At 41.1% G+C, this 16,873-nt stretch overlaps 1 protein-coding gene across 1 annotated transcript in view; it reads right to left on the reverse strand.

The window, feature by feature from the left end:
* The window catches only part of LOC126266798 (ribosome biogenesis protein SLX9 homolog), a 59,197-nt gene extending 43,239 nt beyond the window's left edge, over nt 1-15,958 (reverse strand). Inside the window, exon 1 of the mRNA XM_049971341.1 lies at nt 15,845-15,958. The gene's annotated coding sequence lies outside the window, so the exon portion shown is untranslated. The remainder of the gene's footprint in view (nt 1-15,844) is intronic.
* Between the last annotated feature and the right edge of the window lie 915 nt (nt 15,959-16,873).

A 16,873-nucleotide genomic window follows, 5' to 3' on the forward strand; every position in this document is an offset into this window, starting at 1 on the left:
GGTCATCAGTGCCTTCATCTGTTAACTGGCAAACCAGGAGTGGTCATCAAAGGAAGGATGTGAAAGGCAAATACTGGAAGGCCTTATTAAGTATAACTAACACAATAAAAAACAGAGATAAAGGCCAAGAAAAAAGACAGCAAAGACAAGATCAGGAAGACAAGGCATTAAAACTAAAAAGTGAAAAAGAATAAAGAAGATAAAAAGGTGGAAAGACCAGAGGCTGGGCCACAGAGCAAGGTCCGACAAGGGAACCCAGGAGGAGAGTGAGGGGAGGCAGTCAATGAGGCAAAAAAGCCATATCTTAAAGGGATGAATAGAAACAGCTTTTACGGGCAAAATATAACACCAGATCAGCTGCATGGCATCATCTGGTAGCACCAGAGACAGCATGTCAGGAAGATTAAGGGGTCTACTCAAATTAGAGCAGTCTATGAGTAACTAGGCCACATTCAGGCACGCTCTGCTTCAGCATCCTCACGTCAGAGAATTTGGCCATGGGTAAGCCAAGTGTTGCCAATGCAGAGTCGACAGAGGGCAGTGGATTCCCTGCGAGAAGCACGCAGGGAAGACTGCCTCATGGTTGTGATCTCCTTAATTGTCCTCACTTTGTTTGGGGAGATCAAGGCAGACCAGTCTGAGTTCAGACTTTCAGCAACTGATGGCATATAAATGTCTGAAGGTCTGCTTCTGGGACCCCAACCTCCAAATCGACATTCTGATGGCCACGTTGGCCTACAGGTCAGCTCGATCATTTTGCAAAATCTCAACACGACTGGGAGGCCAAACCAAAACAATTGGTCATCCAGCTTGTTGGAGGTCAGTGACAAGATCCTGGATAGCCACAACCAGTGAGTGAGGAGAAAAGTGCTAGTCTATAGTGTGAAAGCTGCTAAGGAGTCACTACAGATCAGGATACCCTTGCCAGTGCAAGAATGAACATGGGTAAGGGTTAGTTTAATGGCCATAAATTGAGCAGTGATGACACTGCAGCTGTTTAGCAGAGAGTGGAGTTGACAGCACTGTGCATGTGTGTTTGCAAAGCCTATTCACCAATCGACTGTTGAGCTATTGGTGAATAACACTTCTGAACTTGGATATGGCTCTAGAACAGCCAAGAGCAGGCAACAAAAAATCATGGGGTCAACAGAATCTTTTGGGCCAAACAAGACCTTGATACAAATCTGAGATTGGAATATAAGCCATCTGGACAGGTGACAGTGGAGGAAATTGTAGTTCCTAACAGGCACACTGGATGCAGGCGCATTTGTGAAATCAGTTCTGTGTCGCTGTTATGTGAGGTGGAGTTCCATTCTAAGAAAAAGAACACAGTAGTTGGGATGTTCACGGAAGCTATGAAAGCATATAGCGTAATTCAGCAGCTGTTGTTGGCACCCCATAGGTACTGGAGTAACTCCAGCCTCGATTAATAGGCTGTTTAGAGGGCTAGTTTGGGAGGCTCCTGTCGCAAGTCAGCCCCCACAATGATGAATGGGGTCCCCAGTATTCACAATGCTGAGGGTTATGCTGAACTATATGCAAGACTCCCATAATCAAGACAGAACAGAATCAGGGGTTTGTAGAGCAGCAAAAGGGTAGTGGTCTGCATCCCAGATAGTGTTACTGAGGCAGTGAAGTGTATAGAGGTGTGTCAACATTCTGCTTAGACTGGCGAAGGTAGAGGAAGCCACATCAGCCAGGAATTGAAGACCATTCCCAAAAACTGGTGCGTTTCAACTACAAGAAGTAGCTGATCGCCTAGGTAAAGCTCTGGTTGTGGGTGGGCAGTACAATGGAGACAGTAGTGCGTGACATGAGTCTTGGTGGCAGGAAACCAAAAGCCACACCTTTGTTATGGCACCCTGTAGTGACTCTCAGCAACACACATACTAGAGGAGAAATATTGAAAGCAAAACTCATCGGCATATAAGGAGGGTGATACCAAGGCACCACAGCCACCACTAGGCCACCAGAAAGAGAGGAACTCTTGGTACAGAGCCCTGAGGGACCCCGTTCTCTTAGATATGGGGTACTGAGTAAAGCACCCATTTGAATCCAGAACATATGGTGCAAAAACTAGACAAAACTCTGGAGTGGATCTCAGAGACCCCACTCACGTCGGTAAGGCTGATTGGGTCGTAACTGCCCATCTCTAGGAGAGATATGTTTCAGCATCTGGCTGTGGATGCAGTCTGTCCCTGAGGCCATGTGGGAGAATGGACTAGAGTACTGGAGAGTTCCCATTTGCTGAAAGGAGCACCAGGTGGCGGGTAGTAAAAGATAGGGGCATTCTCTCCACCTGCTGTTTAATTAGGTGAAAGGCATGGTGGTAGTTCTCAGATGCAGATGCACGAACATAATGCTCAGCAAAATGTTCAGCGATAACATCTTGATCGTTATAAATGGAACCCTCTAAGGAAATACTTGGTACACCTGCAGCGGACTGGAGGCATAGGGGCATCTGATCTTTGTCCATACTTGTGATAGAGAGGTATGTGATCCAAAGGTGGAAACATACTGCTTCATGTGTTGTTGCTTTTGTTGTTCTATGAGATAGTAGATGAGGGCACAGAACCGTTTAAAGGCAATGAGGTGCTCCTGTGAAGGGTGCTGCTTACAGTGTTGGAAAGCCCTCCTATGATCTCAATCTCTAATAGATGCAGCAGTCCCTGTGGACACCAAGGAACCATTTTCAGACAAGGAAGATGGAATGGCTTGGTCGAATGCCAAAAGAATGGCTGCCACAGTATGCTGCACAGCCGCATCCATACTGCATTGCAATGGGGAGCTAAGGATGAGCAGAGGTGAACCTATCCCAGTCTGAATTACGGAAAACCCATCTGGGTGGGCATAGACAGAATGGGAAGGACAGGAAGACTGATAAGTGGTCATTACCACACAGGCCATCCTGGACTGTACAGTAGATAGATGGTAGAAGATCAGGGCTGAAAAAAGGAAAGATCAACAGCTAAATAAGTCCTGTGTGCCACACTGAGGTGTATGAGGGCACCAAGTTCAAGAGGCATAAGACAGAACGCAGGACAGTTTTGGAGATGCCCGTCTCCAGAAGTGGTTTCCGCGTAGCCTGTTTGACAAGCCTGTCGGCAAGTTCATTGCCTGGGATTCCGACGTGTTCTGAGGTCCACGGAAACACCACTGAACAACAGGATATTCCAGGGCATAGATGGACTCCTAATTGATGCTACCAAAGGTTGGCGAGGGAAGCACTGGTCGATTGCTCACAGGTTGCTCAAGGAGTCAGTACACAGGAGAAATGACTCGCCAGGGCATGAGTGGATGTACTCAAGAGCATGAGATATGGCCACCAACTCTGCAGTGGAAACACTGCAGCCATCTGGCAAGGAGTGCTGTTCAATATGTCCTCCATGAAAAAACGCAAAGCGTAAGTGATAGTACATGTCAAGAATCAAGAAGTGATAGCAGAGAGCTGCACGACTAGTGGAGTCCTTAGGGCCATGCAAAAGCTCCAGAATAATCTGCGGCCTAGGTGTACACCATGGAGGTGTACCTCGAGGAGAGGTGGTAATGGGAAGGACTCAAATTCAAACAGAAGGGCCCGGACGCGAACCATAATCATAAGCCCTGACCTGGGGCCGCCAACACGGGAAATGAACCGCCATGGTTGGGAAAGGAGATGGTAATATGGATGCACAAGATAAATATGAATGTGTGTAACATAACTGGCGAGCAGTTGTGCACACCTAATCTTCAATTGAGGGACTCAGGCCTCCACCAGGACACTGGTCACCAGACTCATTCTAAAAGCTCCCACACTGGGCAAACACCACAGTGGTGCACAGAACAGTCATTCTTCTCCTCGCTTCATGTGTGAATGGAACAGGAAGAAACCCTAATAACTGGTACAACAGCATGTACCCTCTGCCAAGCACCTCATTGTGGTTTTGCAGAGAGTAGATGTAGATGACAATGATCTCTAATATTTCAAAGCACCAAATTTCCAAGCATATATCACTACATAACTAACAATAATCATTAGGAAAGTCACAGTAGTACATAATTAACAAACCCAGTGTTGTCATAAAATGTGCTTATACTAGGCCTTATAATTTACATGCCAATATATTTTTCAGCAAGATCTTCAATTTTTTCCATTTATTGCTCCTGTTTAAATATTTGAAATGCACTATCACAAAGAAAGGTACATTTGCTGACCATTTTTATATGATTAATAAGCTGATGCACAGTCTCAGTAAACCTTAAACCTTCTGGTTTTGTCTTTTGCACCACCAAACCGTAAACCAGACTCCCATAGTCAAGATGGGATTGAACAAGGGCTCTGTAGAGCTACAGCAAGTAGAGCGATCTGCACCCCAGTTGGTGTTGATCAGGCAGAGAAGAGCATTGAAGTCCTGCCAGCACTTCTGCTTAAGCTGAGGAAGTTGAGATAGTCAAGTCAATCGGTCGTCGAAAACGAGTCCTAAGAATCGATATGTCTACACTACAGTGAGTGGATCATCATTAAGGTAAAGTTCTGGTTCTGGGTGAATGGTACGACACAGACAGACATGCATGACACACGATTTCGCATCTGAAAACTGAAAGCCGTCGGCTAAAGCCCATGACTGCACCTTGTGAATGGTGCTCTGTAGGGGCCACTCAGCAACACCAGTACTGGAGGAGCAGTACAAAATGCAGAATTCAATCTCATACAGAGAAGGTGAGACCGACAGCCCTACAGCTGCTGCTAGACCGTTAACAGCCACTAAAAATAGAGAGACACTCAATACAAAGCCCTGCGGAATGCCATTCTCCTGAATACGGGGATGGGGGGGAACTATGGAAGGCACCAACTTGGACATGGGAAGTACACAGTGACAGGAAGTTTTGGATGCAAATTGGGAGCGAGCCCTGGAGACCTCACTCATACAATGTGGCAAGGATATGATGTCGCCAGGTCGTGTCGTACGCTTTATGCAAGTCAAGAAAGACGGCAACCAGATGTTGGCATCTGGAAAAGGCTGTCCTGAAGGCAGACTTGAGGGACACAAGATTATCCATCAGAGGTAGAGCAACCCTGGCGGAAGCCACCCTGACATGGAGCTAGTAGACCACATGACTCCAGAACCCAACCAAACTGCCGACACACCATATGTTCCAGCAGTTTACAAAGAAAGTTGGCGAGACTAATGGGCCAGTAGCTATCTACATCAAGTGGGTTTTGATCGAGTTTGAGCACCAGAATGATGGTGCTCTCCCGCCACTGTGATGGAAAGACACCATCGCACCAGATCTGGCTGAAGATGACGAGGTGACATCTCTTGTAGTCAGACGAGAGATGTTTAATCATCTGACTGTGGATCCGATCCGGCCCAGGAGCTGTGTCGGGGCAATGTGCAAGGGTGCGGAGGAGCTCTCACTCTGTAAATGGGGCGTTATAGGGTTCACTGTGGCATGTAGCAAATGAGAGGACTTTTCTTTCCATCTGCCGTTTGAGGGTGCAAAAGGCTGGGGCTAGTTCTCTGGCACAGAGGCTCGAGTATAGTACTCAGCAAAGTGCTCAACAATCGCATTTGCATCAGTAGATAATACAAGATTGATGTTAATTCCAGGGACACCTGTTGGGGTCTGGTACCCAAAAAGACATCTGATCATCCAGACTTGGGAAGCTGATGTATGGCATGCAATGGTTGACACATACCGCTCCCAACAGTCCTCTTTCCATCATTTTATAAGTTGGCGAATATGGCTACAGACCCGCTTAAAGGCTATTAGGTGCTCTAGGGAAGGGTACCACTTATGCCACTGTAGAGCTCACCAACGCTCTTTAATTGCTTCAGCGACTTCTGGCGGCCACCAAGGGACTGTCTTTTGGGGCACCCTAAAGAACAAGGGATCATGTTTTCCGCCACAGAAACAGTCGTCGTAGTGACATGCTCAACGTCAACATCGATAGCACCATGTGGGGGAAATTCAGCAGTGACAGCAAAGGTGAAGGCTTCCCAGTCTGCCTTGTTTATAGGCCATCTGGGTAGGTGCCCATGGTCATGATGCCAGGGGAATGACAGGAAGATGGGGAAGTGGTCACCACCACACAGGTCATCATGTGCTTTCCAGTGGATAGATGGGAGAAGGCCATGACTGCAAACCGAAAGATCAATGGCTGAATATGTGCCACACTGAAATGTGTGGGGGCCACCTGTATTTAAGAGGCAGAGGTCAAATTTTGGCAGTACATTTTCGACCTCCCTACCTCAAGGAAGATTGCTGATAGTTATTTCTTGTGTTGTTCATATCCTGACGGCCACAGCTTCAAGGGGAGTTTGAAGGGGCACAGGTTCACTACATATTGAGTTCAGGACATAGACACAAACTCCACCTGACACTCTATTATAGCCGCTAGAGTTCCTGTAATATCCCTTATAGCTGAGGAGGGCAGGGGTCTGCATTGCTGGGAACCAGGTTTCCTGGAGGGCAATGCAGAAAGCAGGTGTAAAGCTTAACAGTTACCATAGCTCAGCCAGGTGGTGGAAAAAACCACCACGATTCCACTGGAGGATTACGTGATCTTGAGACTGGGAAGGCATGAAACACTCAATGAGGCAGTCTACACCTTAGGGTCACCTGCTGCCACCAGATGAGTACCTGTGCCATTGACATCCACTGTGTCTGAGGGCCCAGCATACACCACAGCGAGTGAACTTCCCTGCACAACACACAGTTATGTAATATTTGGAATAGATGACAGGTCAAACGCAATAATGGGGACTGTATAATCGTTACTGGAAGGTGAATATGCCTCTGGGAATGAAGCTGGAAATCAAGACCAAAATCAGGAACCAAGTCCAGGTTATGGTCTGCACCAAAAGGGCCGGCCATCTGGCAGAAAGTCAGAGGAGATACAAGACAGTGAAGAATAGGTTTGCGGCACAGAAATAGGAAGTAGTGCAGCAAAGGTTGGGACCCCCCTTGTAGCCACGCATCTACTCACCAAAGAGTGGTGAGCCCCCTGAGGGTGGTGTTTTATCCTTCAGTCCCAAGACTGGCCTGATGACACTCTCAATGCTGGTCTACCCTGTGAAAGCCTTTTCATCACTGTACAACCAAAACAACTACATCCATTTGAACCTGCTTACTACAGTCGAGGCTTCACCTCATTACAGTTTTAGCTGATACCTTGGTGCCTCAGAATATGTTCTATCAACCAACCTCTTCTCTTAGTCAACTTGTGTCACAAATTTCTTTTTGTTTCAATTTGGTTCAGTACTTTGCCATTAGATATTCAATCTACCCATCTAATCGTCATGGATTATTTTATAGCACCACATTTCGAAAACTTCTATTATGTTTTGCCTGCCCTGCCTGTCATCCACTTTTTACTTTCATACGAGGTTGCACTCCACACAGTCAATTTCAGAGATGACTTCCTAAACTTAAATTTGAAATTGCCAAATTTATCTTTTTCAGAAATGATTTTCTTGCTATTGGTAATATGCATTTTATATCCTCTCTACTTTGGCCATTGTCATTTATTTTGTAGCCCAAATAACAAAACTAATCTCATTTCCTAATCTAATTCCTTCAGAATCACCTGATTTAATTTTACCTAAAATTCTTTGTCCTCAATTTATTTTTGTTCGTGTTCATCCTAAAACTATTTTCGAAAGGCTACCTGTTCCGTTCAACAGCTGTTTCTAGTCCTTTTTTCTCTCTTACAGAATTACAGTGTAGTCAGTAAACCCCAACAATTTTCTTTTCCTTGAACTTTCAATTCCCTTTCCAAATATCTTCTTGGTTTCTTTTAGTGCTGTTCAATGTACAGACTGAAGAACAGTGCAGATAGATTACAATGCTGTCTCACTACCTTCACAACCAGTGCTTCCCTCCAATGTCTTCCAGATCTTAGAACTGCTCTGTGAAAGAAATCGTAGGATCAGTACCGCCTCACATGTTCGAATGTTTCTTCAGAAATCAATCTGATCTTCTCTGAAGTCTTCCGTAAATAATTCATGTCAGCATAATGCAACCAATTACATTCTTTTCAAATTGTTTTGCCTGTCTCATAAATCTTGCACACCAGGTGGAGCAGTTCTGTCATGTAATTTAAAATTTTGGTTAAGTGACAACCTACAGCTGTTAAGTACTTGAGCAAATGCATAATTACTCATCAGTTGTTCATTATAAACAGTCACAGACCATCAACATAGATCACGTGAAAGCATATTTCATGTTCTTGCGGACTCATGTAACATTGTGACAACGAAAGTCAATGGTAAAGTGCAGCATTTACAATAGTTACACAGTAACTATGATATTGTGTAATTATTGGAAATGCTGCACTCTGCTATTGACTATAGACTTCCACTTTGGTAACACTGATGTTACATGAAATATGCTTTGACTTTACATCCTGTGATGATGGTCTATAACTGAAGCTGGTACACATGTAGGTTCATAATAAACAGCTGATCATTAAAAACACATTTTTCCCAAGTGCTGCTACACTGTGTTATACAAAGTATCTCAATAATTGTGAGAAAATGTTTTCTTCTCCAGGGGCCTTTTATTGCCTTCAGTCATTGTGTGGGCTGCCTTATTCTTCTCACAACATTATTTCTCTCATCTTATATACATCTACTTTCCTTCCCTTAACACAATTTTCAAGTCTGACTGATACATAAGTCAAATAGTGGAACATCAACTATGTAGGGAAACACAGACTGCTACTTACCACAAAGGAGACATTTTAAGTTACAGACAGGCACAGTTAAAAACCGTTTACATAAAGCTTTCGTCCACAGCCTTAATCAGTAAAAGAGAAACACACACCATTCATACACACAAGAAAGCACACCTCATGCACACTTGACCATCAGCTCCAGCATTCCAGTTCAAGATGCTGGAGGTGGCGGTCATGTGTGTATGAACGGTGTGTGTCTGTCTTTTGCTCACGAAAGCTGTGGCCGAAAGGATTATGTAAGTTCTTAATTGTGTGTGCCTGCAACTTAATGTGTCTCCTTTACAGTAAGTAGAAATCTAAGATACAGAAGTCATGAAGATTCAACTGTACTTCCAAAGCAGTGAAAACCATTCTGAGATAGCAGCAATAAAAATCAAAAACTCAATTACAGCTGCTGTATAGACCTCCCATTCCCCATCAGGAAATTTAGCATAATTTCTGGAGAAAATGGAATCGTTCTCAAACAAGGTAAGTTCTATTAAGTCTTCGGTATTCTGTAATGTTTACTTCCTTAGTAAATGTAAAAAGTAGACCACTGTATTGAACTTCATCAGACCATACAACTTCACTGTTACAGCAAATCTGGATTGACAGAAGCATCCGATACCATGTGACCAACAAACTGCCACCATTCAACCTAACACAGACCTCGAACTACACTGTCACCACAACCTATAGCCCAAAAACTACTAAATTCACATAATAAATACTGTTAGTGTCTGTCCTCTTTCCTTTTGTGTGTGTATGTCGTCACAAGCCACACTGTCATCATGTTATGGAACACAGCTGACATCCAGTATCCATAGAATCAATCACCCAATAAATCTTATAACAAAGACCAATCACTCAGAGATGGACCAAATATTGAGTGATATACTGAAACCCCTATTTTACATTTTCGTGCAGCCTCGTCTTTAAAAAAGGAAAAATAGAGGAACATTCAGAATCGAGGAAAATGCTAAAGCCTCCCAAAATAAGAGCAAAATCACAATTAATTGGCATGTATGTGATAAAAAAACGCAATCCTCTGCAATACTTTCTATAAAATCTGTCTAAGTGAAGAAAATGAAATGTGCGATACAATGTTTATACTATAATATGTGGTAATGAATTTCGCCAGTTCTTAAAAAATCACAGATGTGCAATAGCAAGTAAAAACTCATCAAAAAATTGAAATTGGTACCTGGGTACAAGGCAATCGAGCTATTTTCCAACATGCTATGACCACAAACTATACATTCAACACACACGTTTTTGAGATATCCTTCATGCTCACCCAGAAAAAAAGCAAAAATTGATGAATATGTTGAGTTAAACCAAAAACATCACAGCAGCTAAGGGGTTAAACAATAAAAATAGATGTGAACATCTTCTTAATGACAAAATTTGGCACCATTATTGTTACTGCTTAATGCTATTCTTATGAGCCACACTTCATATGCACACCCGCATTAAATTGTTATTTGAAGCTTGATTACAGAAACAGAAACATGAAAAAATGAGTTTACTTCCACAGCTGACATTACAACCTTGTTAGAAGTCGGCTCAGTGAATTTCTGTACACTGTCTAAAATGTAAAAGTGAAAGAAAGCTCAGGTGCTACAGATTGCAACATGCCCTCTATCACTGGTGTCAATCTTTACGGTCTACAGTGTGTGGTGTACATGGTGCAATTTTTTGTTTGTTTGTTTTAGGGAGCAAAACTGCTATGGACATTAGCGCCCGGTGTTGTACATGGTGCAAAGTGTATACATGAGTTGTGTATGTAGTTGTTGCAACTGTATCGTGTCAGATCTGAACATGAAAGTCTCTAAAAATGTGCCACTGCAAAACCCTTGTTCTATTTCCATGTGATAGCACATCATCTGCACAAGAAGTATATTTGCAGCACTTTACAAAATGCTTTCACCCCTAACTGCACTCCCATTGTTGCAGGGCCACTCCCCCTCCTTACATGTCCAGTAGGTAAGCTCATTTTACATGTGTTAGTGTGGTGACTGCACTGGCTATTGGGTGACATAACAAGTCACCATCCAACAATAGCTCACCAGCATATAAGAGTTCACTAGCCAGAAATGGGTGATGTTTCCTCTACTATGATCAAGCAAATTCTTCCACATTCAGTGTTTGAATTTTAAAAGGCTGACAATTGATACTGTTGCCGAATACAGCACATTGGAAATAGATGCGAGAAGTTGAGACCGAGTTATAAGTGGCATAAGAAAAGGTGGTGGTTGAACCTCTTTGTCATGTACTGATTCGGTCCAGAACACTTCGTGTTCACTGTCTTGTTTTTCCATTACCACTGCATCCTAGCAGTAGCTGTATCATAATTGCACAGTTAAGCTAAATGTTGGAAGTTGTGGTGGCAACACTGATCATGAATTACATCAGCATTTCCTTTCTCACATCTCAACTCACCACAACTGCCTAAAATGTTCCCTTAACTTCACCGCCATCCCTGGTACAAACCATCTGTCTTTTGTGTCACATCAAAGGTCAATAGCAAGAAAACATGATGAAGTCAAGCAGGACATCAGGTAGGAACTTAGAATCAAGGCAACCTTACTAGGAAGAAATACAAAATCAAGGAATTTTTAGCATTGATCTTATGTGATTTTCACATGGGCTATGAACTTATGGCATAGAATGTCGAAAAACGTAAAACTGGAGGGCATTTAATCGAAGTTCCACAGTACACATACATTCATGTTGTGTATAAAAGTTATACAGAATTCAATGATCATGAAGCTTGAATATTTAAGATTACTTTCAGAACTATTAAAGAACAGCATGCTCACAGTGCAGGAATTTACATAACGATAGCATAAACTACTTTAATTCATCACCAATGAGAGAAAATTGGTCTGATGATGGAAAATTCAGCACTTACAGATTCTACATAAATTCAACTACTTACTGCACAAAAGCTAAACATTGTACGGATGTCATACATACAGCAATTTGAAGAGAAACTCTGAAAGTATGGTAATCGAATTCTTGCCATACCTGTCCCAGCATGGCAACATCGATTGTGGCAGTCGCTTCCCGTATTCTCTCCTGGAGCTCTGCTACACCACATGGTAGAGGCAGTACATACACCAGATCTTTTAAGTGTCCATCATTGAATAGTCTTTAAACCCTACATTATGATTTACTGTTAAATGATGAAAACCCATACTACCCAAATCCTTACATGAAGAAAAACAATCCAACTATAGCTGACCCCTCTGCAAATACACCCACCCAGAAACCACATAACACCACCCACCCCTGGAGACAACAGCCTCCACACACATTTCCATAGGATGGTCACCCCACTCATTCTTAATCTTCTCAAACTGCAATTCATCAATTTCTCCAACTACTCCCAGCCGTCTAAATACACCTCTACCAAAAAAACCTTAGTATGTACCTCACGACAAAAAGAATACCAATCCAGGACACACCTACCAGACACACTTTTATCGTGCATGCAATAGAATAACAATAACACCAATGGCTAGTTAACAACACAATATCCTGCAAGGCTAGCCTAGATTGCTTTAACCAAGAAATCTCCTAACAGACCTCCAAACATTATCATGACGATACCCTCACACATAAAGTTCTCTGTTCAATAAACAGGACCTCTTGTTAACTGCATCGACACACCACACTGGTGACACCAAAAACACTGGGAAATTACACTGTACAACTTTAAAACAACAACCCAATAAAATCCGACAAACAAACGTTGAATTTAATGGTTAGATTACACCTAGAAATGAATGACAAAAACAAAATTTAATTCAACAAATAAATTTCAAAAATAAACTAAAAGTTCCCCCTCCCCCCAAAAAAGAAATTGTTATCCAGTAACTATTGAAATTAAATAACCAATTTACATGCCACCAAGAACCTCCAAAATCACCAAAAACTACATAGGGAAAACTCGATTGCAGCATTACCATCACTCAAAAAAAAAAAAAATAAATAAATAAATAAAATAAATGAAAAATAAAAATAATCTGACATTAGCGTGCGTCACTGCTTCCTCCAGCATGCCCTCTACAAACACACTCAGTTTCAAAGCCTCAGTGATGTCACACAAAACTACATACTTAAGTCTCTGTCACATCATCTTTATACAGATGGTTGTGGGGCATCGGCTGTTCAGTATAATATGTCAAATAAAAAAAAAAAAAATAATAAAAAAAAAAACTTTCAGCTGTCTGAATTTCCAGTTGTTAGTTTATTTGAGCAACTAATTTCAGTACTATATTACATCATTCAGACCCCCTGACTGATGTATAACAAGAATCCCATCTATGGTACAGCCAAAATAAGGGTCAGCATTCAGTGATCGTATCTATAGATTTCTTCTTAACACAGTGATGATTGAAGGGATCACCGTGTTATGAAGAAATCTACAGAAACCAGTCATTGAATGCTGGCACTTATTTCGGCTGGACCAGAAATGGGATTTCTCCTACATGTCAGTCATGGGGCCTGAAGATGGTGTAATATAGTGCTGAAGCTGACAGACCAAATAAAATAGATTGAAATTTAAATGGTGTTTTGATTTGACATTCAACACACTTAAGTCGTGAGCCAAAGCAGATACGTGGAATTGCAACCTATGATTGATCTGCAAAAAAAAAAAAAAAAAAATATACTCAGCAGGAACAGATGATATCCCACACAGAAAACCAAAACTGATTGTGCCTCTCTCTCACCCATATGAAACTGTGCACTATAATCATATGTCTTTTCTGTGAGCGTTTAAAATATCCAAGTAAAAACTACTAACAAAGCTAGTGAGAAAGGTATAATGATTATCTATCAGCCAACTACAAATCCTCCAGTTTTATCAATATACCGGATAAAGTAATCAACAAAAAGTTGATAAAGGCAGAAATCTATCCACTGAGTTAATTAAAAGGGCATTTACACTGTTTCAAAAGCAATATACACAAAAAAGAAGGAAAAAAAAAGTAAATAGCATGCACACTTTAGGATTAATCTAAAGGAATCAACAAGTTAAATTCTAACACCCTTCACGTTTCTTTCCATCAGGAACAAATTGTTACACAACCTTATTAACCATTTCGCAGACACATTTTTTGTAGCAGCAAAGCTAATTTTTTTCCCATCCTATTAGAATTGTGATCAATTGACTAGGCCTATATTTTTTTTTGACAATTTAATTTTTGTAATTTAGTACCAAAAACTATGCTGGTACACACATCACCACAGCACCTTTGTGAGGTATTAAAACTGTGGTGGTAAATTGATTTCTCACTTCCCCCTTGTGTACTGTTGTGTGCTGCCGTTACACACACAAAAAATAATGAACAGTGTTTTCTGTTTTTATTTTGTGTTTTCTTTTTACTTTTTTACAAAAATATTTGTTATCGATATTCAAGTTTACCTACCACAATGTGAAAACAATCCTTGAAACTTTATCACACAATAATGAGCTGATACAGGTCACAATAATGTATATTGCAGAGGAGAAGCAGTGTGTTCCAACAACAATAGTGATCCCTTGACAAACAAAAACTGATCATTGTAGCAGTTTTCATACACCTGGTACAGTGTACTAGCACAATGAGTCAGGCATAGACAGAGGTGGAAAGAAGTATTCCCCAAAGCTTTGGGGTACCCCTAAGTTGGTGTAAGTATGCTTCCTAAGGACCACAAATGACAGATCAATTGTGTGGAAAGTATACTTCTCAAGCCCCTTCCAGATACTATGTTGGTGGCAACAATATTCCTCAGTAATCATTAAAACACCATTGTTTGGTGGGATATATACTCCCCACAGTCCTGAAGGATATATTGCACTACAAACAGAAGTTAAAGTTGGTGCAGCGGACTGCCACTAAATGCCAGGGGCGTACAGAAGTGGTAACACATATTAAACGCACAAACAAAGCTAACACTCGATGCGCTGGCTGATGGGAGCGGCTGTAAATGGGAAATGCCTCTGAAGTTGCTCCCACAAGCCACTGCGCCAGAGTGTCAACTTTACACGTACAGTATTCCTTTAAATGCTGTACAGAAAAACATTTAGTAGGAAGTATATCTCCAACAGCCACTGAAATGGTTCATGAGATCCAAGAGAGGAGGAAGGGCAGCACTGGTTGTAAATTTTAAATCTGTTTACTGTAGAATGATTTTAGCTACTGTGTCGCTATTTTCAGTGGAATTATATCCAAGACATGATATCATAAATAAAATCACACATAGTACCCCCATAGACATCACAGATAAGAAACAATGACATTTACAGTGAGTCATCATGACTTGGATAAGACTGCACTGAAGATGGCTAAAGAGCAGTGAAATCAACCTGCAATAGACAGATTAAAAATGTACAGCTCATGCTGCCCTTCTTCCTATCTTGCATCTCTAACATTCTCCTAACAAGCTTTGCCAAATGTGAAGTCCTTTACATGTTCCTTTCAACCATTCTAAGTCAGTATTACACAGGGACCATCTCCTGCTTTTTTCGTGGTTAGTATGGGCCATATTCGTCAAATATTTTATGTTATGTAAAACAATTTTTCTTCATTTACCTTGGAGTTTTTATAATGAAATGTGCGTTAAATATGTCGCGAGCGTAGACATCGGACTACGCTACGGATAAATCTATTACCACATAAATTCATTTCGTCTTCACATATATTAGCTAAACCATCACTCATGTAGATTACCACGACGCAATCCAACTCCGACATCAAATGCTGCTACACATTGTTCTGTTAGCAGAGCAAGATTTCGACGGGAGAAAACTGTGACGAGGGCTGACAGTATGACGAAGACTGTACACGCATACACATTCACAACACAAGATTAAAAGGAAGCTTTCATGTTAACTCAGCCAGTTCATATGTCAGAAAGGTGCACGCAATATGGGAATAAAATTGTTCAAGAAGTTATAAAACATGAAACGCATTGCAAATAAAAAGGCTTCTGATAGATTTCTACTAAAATATCTACAGAAGCTCTATTATTATTCAATAACTGAGATTCTATCATATAGACAGATTGTAATCTACACTGAAACGCATTTGATCCAGTGGGTTAATTAAATACACATAATAATATGTAGCTTACATCAAAAACGCAAGTACCCACCTTCTCAGTTACAAATACGATGCTATCAAGATATCTCCAGATGCGCTTGATGGCAACGTTGTGACTGTACTTGTTTACCCTACACCTGAAGTTAGTAAACAACCTGTGAGGATATCGATACCTAAGGCCATCGATAGCGAGCGAGGATTGCAAAATCTGTGCCTTGATCAAAGATTACGTGCGTACCGAGGTGCCGTGCCCTTATTAACATCTGACTTTATTTGTATTTATGTTACTGCTAAAGTAAGATGATTGGTAAATCATAGAATTAACTGGTGAAACCTAAACTTACCATCATGTTGTGGTAAAAGTCCGAAATTTCTTACTATTTGCATAGATTTCGAACTTTTACCTAGAGACGTTCCTAAATCTTAGTATGTACCCACACCAACTGATAAAACCGTATGTATTAAGAAAAATCAGCTTGGCAATTTATTGAAATAGTTTATATGTATTGTAAATTAATCTATTTTTAACTTTCTTGCATTCCAATGTGATTATAATGAGCAATATTCCATATCACTGAAAAATATTGTACAAAATGTTAACTTGTAACATTAATTTTTGTTACACCAAGGCTGACTATTGTGGCACTTCGAATTACATAATATGGAAAACGATTTACACAAGCATTTTTTAAATTGAACACTTTTTTAAGCATTTGCACTTTTTAAACCCTTGTACTTCAACAAAAGATTGTTTGGCAACCACTTCCTATAGACTAATTTCTTCTCTTGCTACTTCTTCGCCGTTGCTAAATTTTCCTTGCACAATGTAAATTGGTTCCTAGTGTACAATGACTTCAGTTTACCAACTTTGGTACCAAGTTGATAAAATTCATCACCCTGAATATTTATCACTACAGCTATTATAGATTTTGCAATAATTTTTGCCCTGTCTACATCCGGTGCTTTAATTCTCACATTTTGTCCGAAAGAAACTATCAGCATTTTGTCACATGAGGTTGCTTTCATTTATCTTGCCTGCAATTGAAGACCTTCTTTGGCAGCTTCTCGGTTCCGCTTCACT

This window comes from Schistocerca gregaria, chromosome 4 (genome assembly GCF_023897955.1).
Source record: "Schistocerca gregaria isolate iqSchGreg1 chromosome 4, iqSchGreg1.2, whole genome shotgun sequence".
Classification (NCBI taxonomy): domain Eukaryota; kingdom Metazoa; phylum Arthropoda; class Insecta; order Orthoptera; family Acrididae; genus Schistocerca; species Schistocerca gregaria.